This window comes from Euprymna scolopes, chromosome 24, assembly GCF_053919585.1.
Source record: "Euprymna scolopes isolate OS-2025 chromosome 24, ASM5391958v1, whole genome shotgun sequence".
Classification (NCBI taxonomy): domain Eukaryota; kingdom Metazoa; phylum Mollusca; class Cephalopoda; order Sepiida; family Sepiolidae; genus Euprymna; species Euprymna scolopes.
Window position 1 is genome coordinate 74770312 of NC_136505.1, and position 5212 is coordinate 74775523.

General features: G+C 35.1%; 1 non-coding gene across 1 annotated transcript; it reads left to right on the top strand.

The window, feature by feature from the left end:
* Positions 1-510: 510 nt before the first annotated feature.
* Trnae-uuc (transfer RNA glutamic acid (anticodon UUC)) lies at positions 511-582 on the top strand. The gene has a single exon. It is a non-coding gene; the product is annotated as a tRNA-Glu (tRNA).
* The last annotated feature ends 4630 nt before the right edge of the window (positions 583-5212 follow it).

The window sequence follows — 5212 nt, forward strand, 5'->3', positions numbered from 1 at the left end:
TTTTATCATTCATTTGTATCTGCATTTTTTGGGTAATTTCTAAAATTATATATTTTCTAAAATAGATTCACGTAACGCCCCAACGCCCAAATAGTGAGTGCTTTATAGCCCTGCTAAAGTTTAATACAATCATGAATACGAGGAAATCACTAATCAGTAAATATTTAAAAATAAAATAAAATAAAACTTCTGTTATCGAAACTGATAATCTAAGAATTAATTATTATCGTAGTATCTACGGTAAAAATAAAACGACTACATCGTTTGAAATGAAACGAATAAATCGATTGAATGAGACACTTAAACGATTTGTTTTTTTTTTGCTGTTATTCTTTTTATTTATGTTTAAACCGAATTAAACCCCTTATGTAGTTACTTGAATATTTACTAAAATGCATGCATATCCTTAAGTCTTTTATTTAAATATTTATTAGAGATTAAAAAAATAACAGTACATATATTCTATTATACAATATATATATGTTATAAAAACCAGGGATTAGTAGCGTCTCCCATATGGTCTAGTGGTTAGGATTCCTGGCTTTCACCCAGGCGGCCCGGGTTCGATTCCCGGTGTGGGAACGTATATATTTTGCTTTCCTTTGGTTTTATTAAAATTGTTGTCACTACCCTGCAAAAATACTGTAGAAAAGAATTCTTTATACGTGTTATCTAGCCATTTTTATGGAGATGGTGTGATTATCATTTTATTTTTTACGTTTATAGTAAAATCCAGCAACAAAATTTACTAATGCAGTGTTTTTAATGTTAAAGGTTTACTTAAAACATGATTTACGTAAAACGTAGTTATTCGGGAGTAAATGCAATAATACATAAACATTAAACACCATACACTTAATATTTTACACGACTGAGATAGGCGTTATCCCCATTATTTATTTTATTGGACAATTCTTTAAGAAAGTGTAAGAGTTCATATCTTCTGTCTGAGCAATATATTCTCAGCAAGTTGTAAGCCATGTCCATTTTTTCATTTTCTGATAATAAAAATTCTCTCTCTAAGATGCACACTTCTTATTTTTATTATTTGTATCTGCATTGCTATTTTTTCTTTATCTTGGAAGGACAATGCACATTACTTCATCATAGTTCTTTTACTTCCACTTAAATTCCACTCCCATTTTGATATTTCGTGTGGACTTTTATTCCTAAAAGAAAATTCAAAAAGTAGGAATAAAGGAAAGTAGGGATAATTTATAAAGGGGCTTATTATCGATGACATTTAAGTATTCATTTAAATATCATAGACGCCTTTATAATAAAAATAAAATAAAACAAACTCAAACACGACATTTATATATATTTAAAAAAAAAAGTTTTATTTAACACAGTAGTTCTTTTTTTTTCTTTTTATTGATAGTGTGGAGCAGCATTAACTGTCTTTTTCGTTACATGAAAAACTTTTAATACCACAGTCGCGAACTGTCTCCTTCATTATATCTATAAAAAAAACAAAAACATTTAATTACCTCAGTCACCTTTCACAAAGAAAACAATCATGTCTGTTCTCTTTGTTCATTTACAATTTAAAAAAATAAATCAATTTTGTATTTAATTCATTTATTCGTCTCAGTCATCTTTGCTTCATTGTTTCAACTCCATTTTTACACTTGAATTTTTATTATTATTTTTTTTAATTTGCGGGATTAACATCGACACACGTCCCGCAACACATTAATATGGAATTAAAACCGTTATATTTTTTTATTAGAGCAAGGTTAGAAATGTTTGGTGCAAGTCTATAAATGGGCCACTAGTAATCTTTTTTACTATAAAAATCTGAAAAAAAATCTTTATAATGTACGTACTTGTCACCGCATGAAAATGTCATATTCCAAAAATCACGTAAATCGATCAAGTAGTTTTTTTTTTATTTAAGAAAATCAAATATTATGAGAAATTTTATCTGAGAAAAACTTCCCACCATCTTGTTTTTGAATGATACACTGCTAGCGACACCTATTGGGAATATAAGATCGGCAAGAAGGCAGACAATCGACTTTCCACACTATAGAAAAAAAACTTGCAAAATTAAGACAATTATAAGTTTTTGAGGATGTTGAAAACGAAAATAACGTTTAAAATTCCAGCAAACGAGTAGTTTCCAAGATATGAAGAATTTTACGTAAATTGAGCACCCACACGTTGACGCTCCTCCAACAAAAATTCGGCAAATGTGTATTTCAGCGGCTTAAATTCAAGTTTTACACGTCCGGATAAAAGAGAAAGATTTAGAGAAAGTCATTCATTGCTGCTTGTGTAAATAGAAATCCCCTGGTCGTGGTTTTGTCAGCTAACCACTCCTATGTTTGTAAACAAAAACACACTATCAGCTGAAACTTGACACTCACGGAAATACGCTACAACCACTTGTGCTAAAAATAGCAACGACCATTTTCAAACAACAAAGAGAAAACTAAAAAACTTCCTCTTTCACATATTAAACAAGAACAAAAGACTAACATTTCGAACCTAGATTAAAATAAATGCAGTGAATAAACACTGGAAACACTTTTAACTGTAAGTAATATGGTGTGAAATAGTCATTCATTGTTTAGCAACACCATCATTAGCCATGGAGCTTATATGACCAACAGCTCTCCATAAAACCAGTGGCTATCACAGAAAATCTTCAGTTCAGCTCAAGAGCTTGGAGCACTCTCATCTCAACTTGACTCTCATCAAGTCGGTGTTGTTGCCATGGGGACCAAGGGTGGCAGAACACAATGCACACTCCACTCTCTACTGTCCCCATCACAGCCTGCCACTTCAGTTCCTGAATTCCTAAACCTGCTTCAACTTCAGCTCACTTCCAGCAACTCCAGCTTCGTCCTGCTGCTCCAGCTCATGCCTGCAGCTTCTAGCAACTCCAGCAGCTCTCCCGCTTACTTCTGCGGCTCCCAGCTCACTCCTGTAGCACCCAGTGCCTCCAGCATCTCCCCCAGCTCCACTGACATCCAGTTACCTGTACCAGTACCTACTGATGTTCAGCTACCAGTTCCTACAGTAAGGACCCAAGAATCTCTACCTCGCGAGACGTTCGTTCTTACTCCAACTGATCCTATGTTCATTGCTGAATATTTTACTTTTTTTCTTGATAAAAATAAAATATCAAACACATGATTTTTAACCGATCATCTGTGTTTGTCATCCTTGTTTGCTATTGCCATTAACTCTTTGCCTACTTTATTAGTTGTATGGTCGATTGGCACCTTCACACACTTTTTAACATATCTGCAACAATGTATTTATCTATTGGCTTTAATCACATCAGCATGCATATTTCCTGGTAAATAATTTTTACATCTCGCGGTGGAGTTAGGAGTACAAACTTTTCTCACTAAACTAATTTGATTTTTCCCATGCACTGTATTTGTAATCGAAATTGCAATGCTCCTAGCCTGTTTACTGTACCCATATGTGAGAAGACAAAAATTAGTCCCTGTAGAATTCACATGACTTTGGGACGAAGCACACAGTAAACATTCTGCCATTTGTTTGCATGTGCGAAATGGTGTTCTTTTAGATCTAGCATCTAGTTAAAAACTTGAAATAATTTCAATGTAGTTATTTCCCTTTGAATGTATATGGCGAATCTGTTGTCTGATTACTGATCAGAGTGCTGCACATGGGCTTAAAGGTTCATGTGGCTATTTTTTAGAAAAACAATCCAAAAATCCATATAAGTGAATACATGTGTGTGTGTTTATTTCATAAGAGCAGTAGTTTGAAAGAAAAATTATTTAAAGGAAGATTTAAAGTCTCGTTCGATGTGGTAACTTTCCATGATGGGTATTGAAGTTCAGGTGCATTGTGCATGATACGAGGACAGGGGTTTTAACGTCTCCCACAGACGGAGTTATCCTGAACATGTGCTGCTCTTGATAAATTGAAGAGGAAAGCTGATTTGATTTTTGGCATGTAAATCTTTATATACAGGTGCTTTTCATGTTTCTAGCCTGTTCACTGTATTTCTACGTGGGATTTCTATGTGCATGATTATTTGCCTGTTGTCCACTTACACTCTTTCATGCATTTACATAGCCTTGCTCGTTTGCTTCACAAGGATCTCCCCATATCATGTCCCCAGTCTTGAATAACATAAATAACAAAAGCTGACGTGCCCTTTCCAACTCATTTTCCAAAGAAACTGGCTTATCACTTATGCCCTCCATCTTTCTCTCTCCATGCGCCTCTGCCTCACTCAATTCCCTCCTCTCTCTCTTCTTGTTTCTACTTTCCAACCAAATTTAAGACAATGGCAGAATTGTTAGAAAATGATCTCCAGACAATAGTGGAATGGAGCCGCATATGGATGGTAACATTTAATGCTAGTAAAACTAAGCTGCTCTCCTTTAACAATTACAAGACGCCTCTCCAACCCCCTATATCCATGACAAATAGCACCCTACCTGAGAATTCTACCTTCAGACTCCTCGGCCTAACATTTGCGGGCAATATGAACTGGAACAAATACACAGAGGACATTGCAAAGGCTGCAGCAAAGAAGGTGAGTTCCCTCTATCGAACTAGAAAACTACTCACGCCTGAGAGTATCCCCGTACCTCTACAAGGTCACCATTCGCCCATGCATGTAGTATTTTTGCCACATCTGGGCTGGTGCATCTACCACTAGCCTCTCTCTCTTAGATAAAGTCCAAAAAAGAGTTTTCAATCTAATCAGTCCCACTTTATCAACTAAGCTCCAGCCCCTGTCTCATCGCCGCAATGTTGCATCACTGTGCATGTTTTACAAATATTTTAATGGAATGTGTTCTGATGAAATCGTTTCACTTGTATCCCCTTGACGTACATATCCCCGACAAACCCACTTAGCAGTAAGATCTCACCCCTTCACTGTTGTTGTCCCTAAATGCTAGAAAGCTTTCTATTCTAATAGTTTCTTCCCTCGAACAGCTAGACTTTGGAATTCCCTTCTGCTGCCTGCTTCCATGGCTGTACTGATCTGCAGAAGTTTAAATGTAACATAAACAAATATCTTGTTAATCTTTTCTAGACATGGCCCCAAATAGTAGCCCCTTACGTCCAAGTGGCGATATGCTTTGTAAGGGTTAAATCAAAAACAAAAAAATATGCTTAAGTCAATAATTTATTAATTTATTTGTCTATTTACTCTTTATATATTCTAAAGGTTGTTTGTAACGATCAACCCTTATTTTTCTCCATGTCT